This window comes from Symphodus melops (genome assembly GCF_947650265.1).
Source record: "Symphodus melops genome assembly, chromosome: 20".
Classification (NCBI taxonomy): domain Eukaryota; kingdom Metazoa; phylum Chordata; class Actinopteri; order Labriformes; family Labridae; genus Symphodus; species Symphodus melops.
The window spans coordinates 8,186,168-8,203,736 of NC_136710.1; the positions used below are offsets into that span (position 1 = coordinate 8,186,168).

Below are 17,569 nucleotides of genomic sequence, written 5' to 3' on the forward strand. Positions count from 1 at the left end.
TTCAGCGGAAGGGCGAGCTTCACACAGCGGACGATACATTATATGCATGTTTAAACAATTTAACACCCCCAAACTGCGTCCCTTTCTTTGAGCTCATACACTACCGCTTTTTCTTTTTCTTTTTTTTTTCCCCGCTCTGTTTGAAGACGTGACCCGGGATATGTTGCCCTATTAGAAAGCAATAACGGATAAATTGCTTTACAGATGTATAATAAAGGAGTGCTGTGAAAGACTGCAGGCCCCGAGTAATTTCATTTCCAATCGTTCAAATATGACACATTATTAAAATTTAAATCCTTTCTTTTTTTTTTTTTTTTTTTGACCTGGAGGGTGTTGCTGTGATTATTTTGTGGGAAATATCATCTGCAAGTCTGACTCACAGCTGAAGAGCTATCCATCAGAGCACCGAGTTGAGGTATGCGTTTAACACTTGTTTCCCATCATGCACTCGTTCCATACGAACACAGATGTGCATTCATGCTGCTCGCACTCAATTTAGCATGAAACGTGAGTCAGGTTTCAGGGCCTGGCTTAATAACTGTGCTCTGGTGTTTAATGCTCGGGTCATGCTGTCGATGTGGTGTGATGGGATACATGGGAATGAAGACATGCTTTGACTTTGGCATGTGCACCCCGCGTGTTTTGATTGCAGCTGCACAGCACTGACAAACAGCTCAGGGAAAACTGAGCTGCTCAAAAACCCACATGAGGACAAGGGAGGTGGGGGGGGAAGAAAACACCAAATCTAGCCAGAGGGTTATGGTTCCCTTCTTGTGTTGAGCCTATCAGCAGGAGAGTAAACATTTAAGCGTGGCGAAATTCAGCTTGTTTCATTTCTGAGGTAGTACTCCTGAATTTGTAAAAACTAAAAAGGAAAAAAAGTGCCCACGGTTATTTAGGCTATAACTTAGCTGCTTCCTGCTTCTATTTCTAAGCCTGTTTATTTTTCTGATATCACGCATCACATGTGACATGTTCTAAATCTTAGTGACTCAAACTACATTTACATTTTTACATTTGTTACTTGATTTTAGACTTCAATAATAAGCAGTCTTAGATTTTCAGACTGCTTCTGTTGAATTTGCCTTCAGAAATGACAGCTGGCTGGTTTTATTAGCTTGAAGATAGGTAGCATTTACGTTAGCTTCTTCAATTAGCTATTTAAACCTCTTGGCCTTACAATTAAAAAAACCCCAAAAACAAACATTTGACTCATTATAGAGAGACGTCTGCGAAGAATTGTATCACTTTAGTTGTAAAAAAGCAAACAAACAAACAAGCTGATGTTTCCAACTGTTGGCGTGCTCTTCTATAATGTGTTCTCTCTTTTTAGCATGCTAGTTAGCAAAGCACCCTTGTTATTGCGGTGAAAATGCATTCAACACCCAATTTATTTGATTCCTCACAGTTTCCTGTATTGTTCCTGTATTGCCTTCGGCCTATAGCTAAATTTGCTAAAACATTCATTCCTGTGAAAGCAACTCAGTATGATAAGAAATGAAGCGTATATGCGTTTCAAGGAACATCATGTGCAGCATTAATTGCTGTTTCACAGTCGCTGAGACGCTAACCAGCAGCAGTAGCATTAAACTCATTTTGATAAAACTCTTATAAAATCACGATCACTGTGGTCCACTGATTCTAAATGAATGCTAACGTCGCAAACCGTCTCCGTCTTCCCTTACACACTTCCACTCACTGCTTCGTCTCACTCAAGCCATTTGAATCCTTCGGGGACCGTCACAGAAACTGTCAGCATCAGCTTGCGCGGAAGAAATCCCTCAAACGCAGTGAGTTATTGGCACCATTTGGTGCGAGCGTCAGTGCGTGGATTCAGGCTGGGATCGCTGAGGTGTGCTTCAATCTGAATAATGATTTGCAGAGTCGGACCGAACACAGGACATTTCTCCGTGTCACTCCACTTAACATGCGCCTTTTCCGTTCTGATGACAGGTCCATGGGTTTGACTGACTATCTGCTGAAAAAGCTGTGGGGTGGGGGGAGTGTGTTCAAAGCAGCCAAACTAAAACGATGTGGTCATTGAAAGCACTTCTAGAAAATCATTTAGAGATGGCTGTAACATTGAGATTATGAGAATGAACCAAAGTGTTGCTGTGGTGTGATTTAAGCTTCCACTGTAAAATGTGCATACCCCTTGACTTTCTCCTCTGACATTACATTTGCTTCATTGTATTATTTTTATTCGAGAGTTGTTACATTATCTTTACTCCTTCCTTGTGCATTAGCCTCTGTGAACCTTATTTTCCCTCATGATGATTCAGAGGAATCTATTGTAATGTTGGCATTATGATTATAACACAATGGTGCCGGTATAAACGCACACAAATATATACACACACACAGACTTGGAATGTGTTTTGGCTGACATCTGAATCAGCTCCGGAGGCATTATGGGAGGTCAAAGCAGATGCTGCCTATATGCAGATAAAGCTGCAGCGATTGGAGCAGAAATGATTGCAATTCACGCTCGTGGGTTTTTTTTTTCTCTCTACACAGTTTAGACAACAGAAAAAGAAAAAAAACGCAGAGCAGTACATGTTGCAATCATCAATCACATCAGAGGCTGTGATGTGTCAAAAGCATGAATGGCATGACTCTCATTGATGGGTCTGTTCAAAAATTCAGGCATCAGGATATGTTGTGCTGGGAGATTTCAGCAGAGCAGAACCAGAGGGGGAAACTCATCTCACGGTCAAACTCGCTGTGTTTACATGCATTTAGAAATCCGGGTTATTAAGGGAAACCAGGCATGGAGCAAGGAAATCAGAGACACGCTTCTTATAATGATTACCCAAAAAGCTCTAAGGAAACCAAAATGTATTGCCTGTAGTATTTATTTAAGGAGCGGCTGAGGATTCAGCATTTGCTCTGGGAAAATATTGACAGGTTTTCATTATTCTCTGACTTTGCCTGACTTCAACAAAATTCTACACAAACCTTTAATTTTGAGTAAATGAACAAAAAGTATGCCTGTGAAATCCTTTTTTTTTTTTTTTCATCTGTCTCTCAGAATGAATTTTCTTTCAATCCCTTACGCTGATTCAGGGAAACCAAGTTTCCTGACTGCATTATGTTTGAGTTATCAGGTTACAGCAAGGCCAGCAATAACCAATTTTGTATTTTAAAGGACATGGCTAGCATTATACCTTTCTTACGGCCCCATGAACAAATCCATCATTGCGTTAGCTTGTCTTTCTGCCCGTCACACTCAGCCTTAAGTCTCACATCTCCTCCTAAAGACCTACATTTTAAATGCTTAGTTTCTCAAGTGGGAGTAAATGGTGCATTTGTAAAGGATTATTCTCAGCAGATTAATACACATCTGGTGCATTAGAGTGTTTCCTGCAGTAGGATGGGGTATGTTGGATTAAAAGTAAACCATGTACACGTTAATGAAGTAACATGTAACCTAGTCCATCTATTAGACACGTGGACAAGGGTTAAGTGGAGATATTCTTCTTTGTGGGATAATGCCATGAATCAACAGTAAGAAAGAAATTAGAATGTCTTCAGATATATTCTTTACATTCATCTCCATGTTTTTTTCCCATAATGGAAAAAAATTATTCAATTTGAAATCAAAGTCGACTTCGAGGTTTGGCGTTGAGTTTCTACTCCCTGGCTCCCAATGTTTCAAAGACCCCTCCCGGTTACGTTTGCAGTGAGTGATACTAAACCGGCACTGAAGAGAACTTCTCGAGTAAAGTAGGTTGTGTGATGTATGTACTGTCCCAGACAAGTCTACACCATTCAAGTGATTAAATATAAGTGAGTTAGAGCTACCATTCCAATGACTTTAAGTCTCCGAATTGGCTGCATCACATTACTAATTTTTCAATCTCAGCTTGGATGCCACTATTAACTTTGAGGAAACGTCTCAAACTCAAGATGGTAGCAGATTTTTAAAGGAAAAGCAGCCTCTCTCTACTGGGACTTCTCAGTCATCTGTTAATCAGAGACGACCATAATTATCCCAGAAGTGATTCTTCTCATTACTCAGTTTGCATGGCCAGCATTGCCAAGAGTTGCCGAACTACATCCATTCTGATGCTTTCTTCACATGAGCATTGTGGCGTTGGCTGCTGCTGCTGCTGCTGTGATATTATCACCCCTCCCCAGCGACATATTGGGTAATAAATATTAGATCCACCAGTACTGTTTCACACAGATGATGGTATTAGACTTGCCAGCCTGGGGCATCAGCTGTGTGTGCTGGATGTCTGTCAGAGCAAGAGCCCTCCCCTCCCCCCAACACCAGACTCCCCCCAGCCCCCCCGTGCCGTCACCAACTGGTCCAGGGATTGCATGCCAGATTTTGTAGAGAGTCCCAGAAACCCCGCTTTCCTTTGTTTCCAAGGCAAAGAACAACATTGAAATGGACTCATGATATAGAAAACAGAATTCTGCCTTTCGTTGCTGGCTTCACATTGGGGGGCCATGGTTTGGGGGGGAGGGGGGGGGGGGGGGGCTTGTGGGAAGGATAGAGTTTCAGAGTTTGCTTTAAAGGTCCCCTACACACTCCTGATGGTCTGTTGTGCAGCTTGAAAACACTTCACTGTTGGACTGGAGTAAAAATGAAATAAGAGAAATCTAAAGAGAAAGGGATATGGGATGGAAAGTCCAAGTCACTTGAGAGTTGGACATCCAGATGTAAAAATGGCTTACAGGACTCCCCAGAAATGGGTCAATATTGATCCGTCTGAGATGGTGTGAGGTTTTGGATCAAAGAGAATCATCAGCAATGCAAAAAAAAAAAAAAAAGAGGCCACAGTGAGATTGGCATCTGTGTCAAGAGTATTTGACAGTGACGCTTGAGTAAGTACACAACTCTGAGATTTTCTCAATGAATAAAAAATTGGAACAGAGATAGGCAATGTAGCAGACTTTCAAAGTGGTGGGGTTGTCACTCCTGCTTAAATAAAAAAAAAAAGTCTCTATCCAAGCTCACAGCTGTGAGGCACAGTGGCATGAACAGCACAAGCTAGCATCTACATACTGTGATGCGACTGATGATAATGCTAGCGCCACAATTAATGCTCCATTCCAGTTCACTAACTTAGCTTATAGTGTTTTTAACACGTATATGATAAGAGATGTTGATCTGAGGTGTTATCACAGGGGAACATGAAACTCAAAAGAAACATTATCTTCCAAGCCATACAATGGTTCTTGAGGTATGAAATGTAATCTCCTTAAAGAATAGAATGTATAAGGTGGATTTGCGTGTGATTTGAGAGACATTGAGAGACTTAATTCCTAACAAAAGTAGTTAACCAAAGGACCGACCAATATTACCACTCCTAGAGTCATAGCCCTGATTTATAATAAATACATGTTCCCATTAATTGAATTTCTATGCAAAGACATTTATACATTTTTAATTGAGTTAAGAAAATAAACGAATTTGGCGTTGCAAACTAACTGGATGACTTCACTACTCCTACTTGCCAATTTTTTTGGGGGCCAAATTAAATACAGGTTGCTTTGGAGACCACCCAGCATTGATACGCTTGTTATTGATTGGGAAAAGGCCCATGCCACCGAACGAGATCCCTTTTATCCCGTCTGCTTAAACAAGAGGCAATCTCATTTAAAAACTGAGAGCGCTCCGAGTGGGTCCGCGAAAATGTCCACTTATTTGGTGGGGGGGGGGGGGTGTAGTACTCTGCAAAGCCGAAAGCAATTACTGACCCTGCTTTCATCCGCTCTGTAGAGGGGCCAAATTGTGTTTGTGGCCATGGCGTAAGTGGCGAAAAACATCACACCAGGGGACAATTAAGACTTGCAACTGGGTCACAAGTCGCCATGATTCTGTGTTTTGTCAATTTAAGCATTTTAGTGCTGCCGAGGAGGAAGAAACCGAGAGAGCAGGAGGTTAGGAATTTAAAGGAGCAACTGTGTAAGAGTATTTGTCATAGAAGAAAACGGTGCTTATGCACTTGCACTGTTCTCCGCAGTGCATCGCCGCTGCCAACAAACACACAATATTGCATTTTCTGCAGAGGATCTGGGTGCAAACCCTATTATTATGCTTTCCAGTCCAATCACAATGCAATTGTTAGGCCTTCCAGGTCCATCCATCCAAACCCCTTATTTGAATCCATATGGTGTGTTTTTAACAATGTTTCTTTAACAGTCCAATGTAGCAGTCTGTAACTGTCAAATATGTGTGTGTGTGTGTGTGTGAGTGTAAGAGCCAATCGAGGCACTGTAAAAGCTGCGGTTTGCGGTCTCTTCCTGTACACTGACGTTCGCTCTGACTATCCCCTGGCCGTGATGTGGCTGCCTCACCCCGAGAGGACCTCTGCATTTAGATTTAGAAAGGTTGCCTGCCGAGTCCAACCCAAACACATTCTGCCGCTCGGCCAAGAGGGCAAGGTCAGTCAGTGGATTGTGTGTGCGCGTGTGTTTCACGCCTCTCCCTGAAATGTGTCCGAGGACATAAAAACACAAGAGCGCACACAGGTCACAGAGTACCTCCCCATTACTAGATTTACTGACCGTTCGTGTTTGTGGAACATCCAAAATAACAATACAATGACATAAAATCAACATGATTCTCGCTCAGTCGTCTCCGATCCACTTCATTTATTCCAATGTGTTTTCAGACTTGTGCTTGAACTAAGTCTTTAATGACTTAATTAGAATTAGTCAGCATCCAGTGAAATAGACCGGTACAACCTAAATGGCTTTTTTTTTTTTTATACTCAGTAAATTGCTCAGCATGAGAGCTGCAGCTGCTGAGTCTATAACAACTCCTACATTAATTGAAATCAGGGTTTGTGTAATGCATAGGTGCGTAAGTACTGCATGGGATGCTGGTGGGAAAACCTCACATCAAGATGAAGAAGAGTCAGTCGACATTTAGATTGAGGTTGATTTTTTAACCCCGAGGCCCCAGCTTTCTCATCAAGTTTCAGAACTCGAGGTAAGACCAGGCACCCAGAGACCAGCCGTGATTTGTCAGACCTTACAGCGCTTGCCTTGACAAGAGAGAAGAGAATTGCTCTCTTTGTCCGGAGACATACCCCATGAGGAAGTTTGCCCAGACCAATCACACTTTCATCAAACTCCATTCTCGGCTACCCTGAGTGAGGATTGAGGGACCCGAAAGCCTCTCAGCTCTCTGCACTTCAAACATATTCTACAAGCACAGCAGCTCTCTTCTCCATGCCTTGGAAAAAAAAAACCAGAAATACCAAATTATAGATGATTATCTCTGAGCATTTTGCGATAAGTCGGACTAGAGAAAGGCAGGAAGAGCAGTTGGCAAGTTTCAGGGCTCCACAGGGCAACCTGATCCATAATGATTCGGAAATGGTTCATACCACCTTGGCTTGGCTGGCAGCTGTTGCCAATGTACTCTGGGCTGTTTCTTTTCACTCAAGTGGGCTGACTGTGTAAGTGTAAAAAAAAAAAAACCCAACAACAAAAACAGCTATATTATAAGAAGACTTTCAGTTGTATTCCTCTGAACACCTTCAAGTGTTATCCACATTCTCTCGCTTTTTCTGAACTTTTCAAATTCGAGTTAAAAAGAAAGTCTCTCCTCTTGGGTTCTCGCAGGCGTTCACAAGTTTATTCTTGCCTGCTAATCGATCACTCGGAAAGCAAGGGGGTCACTGAGGTCTTCACAAGTGAAGCTCTCTCATATTTCAGCCAGTGTTTTCTAAAAGTGGTTAGACAACACAAAAGGAGCCAACACTGTGACTGTTGACCCCTTGGGTCAGCTATGTTTGTGTGATCATTTACCTGAAAACACCCGGCGACTAACCTGGTGATTCAACAAGAAAAAAAGGGATTATTGTCGATGTAAATACTTGTTGCATGCCGTTCGCCTCGTGTTTTCAACCAACGTCTTCCTGATACTTACTCCTTAAGCTTTCTAAGCAAACTTTTTCACAGTCGCGCTGATTTCCTGTCATTCAGATTTATTGAAAATGAAAGAAAACAACCTCAACCAAAGCCTCTGAATGAAACGAGAGTTGGAGCACACTGGTGTGATATGATCTTGAAATCAGAAACCAAATTTAACCCACAGTACAAAAACACAACACAGCTGATATGAAATAAACATGGATCACCGACAGGAACTCTCAAGATGATATGTAAGACAATAATTTCGCAATCTCCAGACTGATTCTAACGGGATGGTAGCTTTATTTTTACCGTGATTTTTTTTGTAGTTTCACAGAAAAAGATATTGCCTGAAAGACTGGACAAATAAAAATGATCATAAAATAATGTATTCCAGTCAGCGGTGAATCAATACTGTCTCGCAGCACAATATATTGCACTGATTATTTGTTCACACTTTCATATTGATATTTGCAGATTGAGGACTATTGCCTGGACCAGTTCTTTTTTTACACAATAACAGGTAGAGCAGGTTCTTTCAAAGGACACTGTTGGCTGAAATGTCAACAGATAGGCTTTAATAAAGAAGGCTTGTCAATACATGTAGTTAATCATTTTTTCTCACTCTGTTCAAAAATAATACCTTCACTGCTTTCTTTACAAGGTGCAACACAAAGTTATCATTCTGATCAGTGGAGGTTGTAAAGTACATCTTAAATGTTTGGTCATTGAGGTCAATAGGATCTCAATGAGGCCGTTTCCTTTTGTAACACAAAACAGGAAGTTAAGAAAAAAAACTTTTCGAATCTCTTTCTGTTAGTCATTTGTTTGTCCAGATTGAACATCTAGAGGCATTGATGGATTCATAAGCACACCTGCCACCTGTTCCAACCGCTGGATTTCCCTGGTTCCTTCTTTCTCTCTCTATCTGTCCCTCGCTCCCCCCCCCCCCCCCCTTCTTCTCCCTCTAATTGAGCTATGAGCAGAGTCCAGGTGGAACCCATTTGAATTCCCTGTGGTCGTGACCATTGTGGTTGCTCGTAACACAGTCATACCTCTCATTTCCAGACCATTTACAACATATTCTCTCCATCGCTGGCGCTCGCCACAATCATTATGCCACCGAGACACACGATACCAATTTTCAGTCAAAAAGCACTAACACAGGCATGCAGGACCAGATGGAAGGCAGAATTAACACCGTAATCAAGTCTGTATTGAGTGCATGCAGCAAGATACATAATGTAGCCTGCTATTGTGCATTGCATTTGCCTAGCCAGGGACGATATACAATTCATGTTTTAAGTTTTCATTATATTCCGTGCACTTGGCTCAGCATCAGATAATGATATTGAAATGCATGCGCCATTGGGATCAGTGTTATTGACATTGGAATTTGCTGTACCCCTGATGCAGGGGCTGAGCTGAAATTGCTGCTGTTGTTTGTGTGTGTGTGTGTGTGTGTGTGTGTGTGTGTGTGTGTACAATTTTTTTTACCCCTCTCTTCTCAAATCTGGCAGGGAATGAAGTGTCTATTGGAAAATTATGCAAATGCAGTTAGAGGGAATACAAAATGAAGGGAAATTGGGACCTGAGAAGTCACATACAAATAAAAAGAAAATAAATGGAGCAGATGCCTTCTAAACATTGCAGAACTGAGAGGAAAAAAAAAGACCCAGTTGGGCTTTGTTTCATGCATGAAAGGGTGTCACTTGTGCTGTATTTCTGTGTGCCGAAAAAAAAAAAGTGCTTTATATGGTTAACAACCGTTCTCTATGCTGCCCATATGGAAAACAAAAAGAGGTTTGCTGTAGATGGACAGCCATTCATGTTTTTCCTCAATAAGAAACAGGTGTTTATTAGCACATTCAGATAAGCCTCGTCAAAGTTTATGGCCGTACTACAATAACTGCACATTAACTTTATAGCTGGGGCTAAAATCAGAATGCTGTCTTGCTCACAATGATATAATGATGTCCTTATTAAAACAGTGTGTTTACCAGCTTTAACAGTCAAGCTAGGCTCATACTTTTTGCAAACCAAACCACATAACTGACATGCTTACTTTGAACAGTTCTAGCATGCTACAACACAAAAATCAAACCAATTTTATAACATATTTCAATAAGTTTGATAACGAAACAAATGATTTTTTGTTTGCGTGATGAAATTATATTAGCATGCTAACATCGCACAATGACAATGCCTATATGTGTGATACTTATAGTTAGCTCAGCACATTAAGCATCTAAGTTTAGCAAACAGAATAATCTTAAATCATTGACATCACTAACGCGCTAATATTAAATCGGTCGTTTGCTACATTCACCATCTATGGCATGCATTTTGAGTATGCTAAATGTATGCTAATGCTAAAAAAAGACACTAGCATGCTTTTTCCTTGCAGATAATCTTCTCAACATTCACCGTCGAAGTTTAGCAAAGAATTGGCACGCGAACAGGCTAACAATACAATATTATAACGTCTCTTTTGGAATCTATTTACCATCTTCACTGCCAAAGTTAAGCTTGCAGATTTAACAAACTAAAAATGACTAATTTGTCAAATTTAAGCAACTCTTCATTTTGACCAGTTTAGACTTGGTATGCTAACCAGCTTACAGTGACACTACGAACAGGTTTTTTAAAGCAGGTTTAATGTTTATGTGGCATGTTCACTCAAAGTTTGATTTAGTAATATGCTCGCTTCAACTTAAAGCTTCAAACAAATCACAGTTGGGTATATTGGGTCATCCTGAATAAAACATGAATGTGTGTAGGCCTATTTGTGGTAGTTTTTAGAGTTTTGGATTGAACAGCATTGCCCTTCCTTTTCATGTTGAAATCCTGTTAAACCTTTGGCACCGTAGATGAGGTCATATTTTCTCCAACAGATCTATCATACCCATAACCTTGCCAATACTGTCATCTTGTATCATTGAAAGTTGCACGTCAGCACAATTCATTGGCGATACATAGATCCAGCTGTCTAAAGAGAAATCTATAAACTACAAGGCATATACCTTTGAGGTCACAGTGTGTTAAATCTATATATCTTCGTCTATGTTATATATGTTATACGAGTGCATATTGGGTGGATTTTTGCTTTAGGGACAATCCATTTGAGTCCCTCCGCGTTCGTATAATGTGTCGCTTTTAGCTCACATCCAAAATGAAGCTGGCCGCATAATGACTGTGTGTTTTTGGGCACAGCATGCCAATTACTCCCGGTAGGTGATTAATGGCTAACAGGTAATGTTGTCATGGTAACCTGCCCACCTGATCCACTATAGGCGTCAAAAGCTGAAGGCTGTACATTGGATTCCCTCACACTGCAATAAATGACCTTCAGATATCAGCTAATGTACGTTTCCTTAACACCTCCAGTATTTGTCTTTTATTCTCGGTTTTTGTATTCGTCCCTCTGTCCATTTCATCCATCTCTGTTCTGTAACAAACCTCCCTCTCGCTTATCCTCCATCTTTCATTCTTTAACATTCCTCCGCTCCCCGATTCTTAAAAGTCCATCCCTCTCTCCTTCCTCTCCTGCCTGCTACCCCGCCTCTTCCTCTTTTGTCCGGCAGCCATTTGTGCTGCATTAGGAGAGATATGTCTCGGGGAAAAAAAAGAGGATAGGATGAAGGAAGACATAGAAAATGGATAGCGTCTGAGCTTTGCTTTATAATGGAGAGCTGTCTCAAGGCGCCTTTTTCTCTGCCTTTAAACGCTGCATCTATCTGCATTTATTCACCTCAGCTCTACGTCCGCTGAGGCCCTTATTTCTCCTCTTTGTGTAAATGTAACCCATCTCACTTGCATGTGCACTGTTAAATTCCATTTGTTTTCAGCTTGTTTTGTTTATTGTGTTAGCCATGTAATTTCCTCCTAATGGATTGCTTTTTTTTCTATTGTTTTGTAGTTGGAAGGTTGTTTTGTGTGACAGGAGGAGTTGCGATGCCTTTGCACACAGGACGTGGAGGAGGGAGGGTCCCATGATTTAACCTGAGCCATCAGTCACACTCAACAAGCCTATCATATAGGGCCATTCAGAGACTGCGGCGGCTAAAGTTAGCGCTATTATCTGCCTGTCACTGGCTAGCTGTGTTGGGGTCCCTCGTGGAAAACCAATTGTATGAGTGAATGCCTTGTCAAGCTCCAGGGATGCTCACATTTAAAGAAAAGAGCCCTCTCGTTTCACCTTCAGTTTTTCACACTGTTCAACTCGCATTAAAAAAGCATGATTTTGACATTTCTGCTTTTTTTGTTTTTGTTTCTTTTTTTCCCCCCTGTTAAATAAAATGACCGCTCACTTTTAAAGCCATCAGTGGTGTTTGGGGAAACTCAACCCAAGCGTGTCAAAAAATAATGCTCATCACTGTGGAAGGAGAAGGATCATCTCACTTTTAATCATCTCGGCTCATCTCTTAAGATTTCCGAGTGAGTGCTCATCAATCAAACCGTATGCAGACAGTGTGCATGATTAATATTCATCTTATTCATTTGCATGAACACACTGTCTGCCTCATGAAAATTACCTCCAGTCCGCCGTGCTGCTGCGATAAGCATCTGGACATGGAACAAGTTGAAAATCTAAGACGTGCTACTTAACCCGGCAACACGATCACACTTCATTACATTATTGTTTTGTGGGAGGGCTTCAAGCAGGCGTGACTAGTAACATCATACTTAGCGTGCCCCCATCAGATAACACACAGGATCAAGTTTCACTTTGTTCCAGAGGCATTGTATGGAACGAGTCCTGATTAATGGAAATCATCTTTGGTTTCCTTAGGTCAGGATGTGCATCAGTGTGATGGCTTTCTTTACGTTCAGAGATGGTGACTCTGAAGTGAGGAGGTTATTTCTGGTTACAAGTATGATCAAATAGTTCCAGGTACGGCATACTTCAGGTGCCATACGAAGAGAGAAATATGTTTGACATTTTTCCTGAAACCCTTAAAGATGTGTTTGCAGAAAGTAGGATGTGATTTCTGACTCTCAGTCAGGAAAAAAAACAAAAATAACAGTTTTGTCATTACACAAAAAAAAAGGCTTTCATTTTACATATGATTTATTGGAAAATAATTATGAACTAATTGATGATTAAAACATAGGGTTAAAGCTTCTGTGAGGAGTTGTTAGCTGATTATGAAACAGACTGAAATTAATTGGAATTCCTCTTTTTGCCCTTCGAAGCTAATGGGAAAATTAACGATTTCCGTATTGTATTTTTCAGTGCCTCTCACCGCTGCCACGGGGTAAACGTCGCATGAGAACATCTGCATGCTGACGTGACAGCCTTTTATGTGTTGTGTTTGGAAAAATATATCTGCTCAATAACATTATTTTGACGTGTAACGGGTGAGCTCAGGAAGCACCAACCAAACACAAGTTCCTTAACGAAGCGCTAACCACAGTATCTCCTGTTATAAGGTTGGAGATTTAATGATACTGAGGTCACATAAACAACAATTCAACCATGTTAGGTCATCGGCCTTTTCAGTCATGCGTCTGTCAGCCCACGCTGTACGCTGTGTGTTGTATTGTTTAATTCTGTGCTTTGTGGAGGTTACCTGTGTTTGTGATGAAAAAGGAAAAAAAAAAATAGTTTTGATTTCATAAAGCTTGAAAGTCATTCATGACGAAGCCTGTGGCTGAACTGGACACCATTTCCGAAGCACCCATCAGCAACCAATAGGTGACCTCACTCAGGCTTCTTCCCCTGGCATTTATAGTCTATACTTTCAACCAGTCAACCAAGAAAACAAACAAACATGCTGCCTAAAGATTCATGGTTGATATTGAAAGCAATCAGAAAGTGAACGCACCAATAACAGTGCTTGGTAATAATGGCAGAGTTTCCTAATGAACCCTTTGTTCCTTTGCATTAGCTTTTATGCGATAGAGCAGAGTTCGGCCCTTGCTGCCCAGCAATCACAGTGCAGACAGTGCGTGAGATGCAAACTGGTAGTTGTGAATTTAAATATGAAAAGGATGTGCAAATAGCATGGAAAACAAATGGCATACTGCACTGGGCTGCTGGCACACCCTTACACATCAGAGACGTAAAAAAAAAAAAAAAAAAAAGGAAACGTGTTTTCATTGTGTGTGCCTACTGTATAGGTTATAACAAAGATATTAAATGGACTCAAACCACACTTAAGTGAAAACAGGTATCGTGCACTAAATACCAAGACATATTTCACTTGCTAGAAATGATCTATTTCAGGCGTTGTGTTAAGGACAAATCACAGTCATACAACCTGCCTCATGCAACGTTACACATTTAACTCTCACCCAATGACAGGAGACCAGGAGTGTTATCAATGCCGTGGCAGCCGGTGATATTTTGCAGCGCGTCGACATCGCCTTCATAGGTTTTACCGCCAAAAATCACATCAACCCGACACCTTCCCGGAGAAGTGTTTTTGTCATAATTTTCGCACATGATTAATGAATCAATGCAAAGTTTGTCATGTACAAGCTTATGTTTGGATGCTTAAATCATGCTAATCGGTTTTGTTTCCCTTAACGCTCTTGGCTTCTTATTTGTATTTTCTCTCAGTCATGTTATTGCTGTGAGACTACACCCCCCCCCCACCCTCCCACCCCCAATGGTATCAACTGTCTCAGTTTTGCTGTAACTAGATAGAAAAGTCAATTAATTCAATCTGTCAGGTTTCATCTGGGGCCCCGTTGGCACTCGCACCGTCGCCGAAATCACAACAACAACATCAGCGCTGATTAGAAAAAGTAGTTCCGCAGGAGACAGCGAGGCGGCGAAGGAAGAAGTCTCCTTGATGTGGCAGAGAACAGAAGCTGCCGGGGTCGGCGCTCGGGCCCCGCTAAAATGTTGGCCGGCTTATCTAAGGGAGATATTCTGAATCCCTCCCCCTCAGAACAAGTACCCTTGAAACGTCAGCACCGTAATGTATCATGAAGCTCCTTCTGGAATACAAGACAAGTTGGCAATGCTGGACTTCTGCTCCGTCTTTTTTGTCTTCTCATTTTTCTTACATTGAACTTGGTCCAAGCCCTTCTCATAAATATGTATTTTATGATGTGTTCCTTTGGCGGTTGATAGCACTTCATGTACCTAAGCCCACAGCTTTTTTTTTCCCTCTTTCTTTCCTTCTTTCTTTCGAGAACAAATTAACAACTGTGATAGCGAAGTGTTTTTCATTTTATGTGATAATTTCTAAGTAACACCTGTGCAAGTACTCTGTCTTTATCGGCTGTGCTGTGAGATACGGCACACACGGAGTCTCGCAAATACACACAGAAAGCGACACGTTATCATTGTCTTTTCACTGTATGAACACCTGCTATCATTTGGTACTTTTCTTTGAATTTTTTTGGGGTGCAAAAACCTGCAAAAAAAACAACAAAAAAAAGCCAGATACCAAGTGAGTTTAATATTTATTTTTAACATGTTGTCGTTCCCCCTGCCTCCCTTTTTGTCTCGTTCCCTGCCACCAATTTAGAAGTTGTCCTACAGTATAAACTTCAAGTCCAATTTGCCGCTTGGACAGTGAATTTAAATGCGATTATTCCAGGAATAATGTGTTGCTTTTTTTTTTTTTTTTTTTTTTTTCCTGTCAAGGGAGTCACACTATCTGATTTGATGTCATATTTAATTTCGCTCTCTCAGGCAGCTGTCACAGCGTTTTATTAAAAGCGCTGTTTACTCACAAGGATGTTTCTTTGATCAAAAAGGAATCGTTCACATTGCTATTTTAACGCCTTAAAAGCCCTGTCATTACGTTTATGTTTAAAAAGACGTGAAGTCGCTGTGCCTTAGGAGACTTGTTCTGAGTTCTAGTTTTTGCTCCGCTCTGCTAAGACTTTGCTGATGAGAAAAAAATGACTTTTAACCTTTTAACATTACTCAAATGGTCTGTTTATGCAGGGACACGCCATTCTCTGAAAACCTATGTATAATTGCTCCAAAAGATCAGATTACTCTAATGGAAGATTTTTTTTTTCGATTTAGGAGCTTGATTTCAAGACTTAAAGAAGTCAAATCCTAACTCCATTATGGATGCCTGTAAGAGGTGTATTTAAAATGTAATGCCAGTCAACCTCCCCAGTGTCTTGTCCTTTGATGCAGCGTGCTAGTTTTGACCTTCTGTAACCAGATTTCCCAGCATCCCACAATGGAATTATCTCCCAGCAATATTAAATGCAGCATAGAATTCCTAATGTGCGGCGGGATAATGCTTGTGTAGAGGGGATGGCAGCGTTGTGTGTGTGTGTGTGCACTCTGTGGCTTGTATCATTTTGCAGAGATTATATTTCAGCGGCAGATCATGGCTGATAGTGGATAATAGAGGGGCTTGGATTGCCTAATCATTAAAGCGGACTTAACCTTAATAGCATGATATGGGCTTGATGGAGATAATCTCATCAGAATATAGATTGAGAATAGATGTATCCTCATTTAACTGTTTGTTTTTTTCTGTGTATTTACTTTGGTTTAGAGGGTTTTAAAAAAAAATATATATATTTTTTAGTTTGAAACTTTGTGTACCATTGTTTAGTTTTCCCATTCCATTAAATTACACTTAAAATTCTCATTCAAGTATGTTAGCTTAGCTCAAAAAAGTTCAACAACCTCAGTCAGAGGCTGGTGAGTAGCAGGGATATTACATCATGTATAAAGATGGACGTCAAGTCCACACCTCTTCTTATTGACCAAATTGAAGCCAAAATATCCCATTGCGGGTTCAGACTTGTTGCGCTGGTGATGTCATCGGCAGCCAGAGTATGTGCTGGACAAATATGTTGGTATTATTGTCTCACCCCTTCTGCCACCCAACACACATTTAATCGAGTAACAACACGCTAAGTCACATTCCATTCCAGTCACACAAACCTTCATGATATCGGCTAACTCTGACAGAAACTGTTAAAGAAAATATGATTGGAATTGTTCTTTTTCTTTTATCATTATCTCCCATCCGTTAGCATGAAGGTTCACTTTTGGGGACTTATCTCGTCACCCATCTTTTATCAAAAGGCTATGTGACGGCATTCCTGAGAAATTTGTGGGAGGTCAAAGTTCGCTTTGTCTCTTTTGAGGCTCTTTAAAGTGAATCAGGCGTTGTTTTTGTTTTGGAATCAAAGCCTGCCAGCGCAGAAGTCTTTTCTCCTGCCGTGCTAAAATATTCACAGATGCAAAAAAAACAACAACAACTGAAGTTTGTATTGTACCCAAAGGAAAGGAAAAACACAGCAGAGCTTCTTATATCAATTACCATCAGGCCCTGCGAGAATACACACAAGGTATGGAGTATACATACTGTACTACACACACGCGCACATTTGTCTTCTAAAAGTTGCGTGAGCTTCATCGCCCCCTCCTTTGCGTCTTTGTGGGTGTGATTTGTTGTCAGGGCGGGGGAGTTAACACATCGATGAACAACAAACAACAACAGAACATCCCAAAAATACATTATGGATTTCAGCAGTCACACCCGAGCTACGAGCTCATCTGACTGGAGATCGAGCAACTTGCACCCAGTCAGTCGATGACAACTCGCCATAAGGAATGCTCACGAGGATGTTAAAGCCGTGATCGATCCATCTGTTGTGTGTCTTCCCGGAAAACGACACAGTTTATCCCCTGATTAAAAAAATAAATAAAAAACCTCTTTTCTTAAAGCTAACTTAACTTCATGTTTATTTCTTT

General features: G+C 40.9%; 1 protein-coding gene across 8 annotated transcripts in view; it reads left to right on the top strand.

Moving 5' to 3' along the window:
- The window catches only part of LOC306841548 (adhesion G protein-coupled receptor L3), a 224,998-nt gene that overhangs the window by 50,012 nt on the left and 157,417 nt on the right, over positions 1-17,569 (top strand). The gene's annotated exons all lie outside the window — the stretch shown is intronic.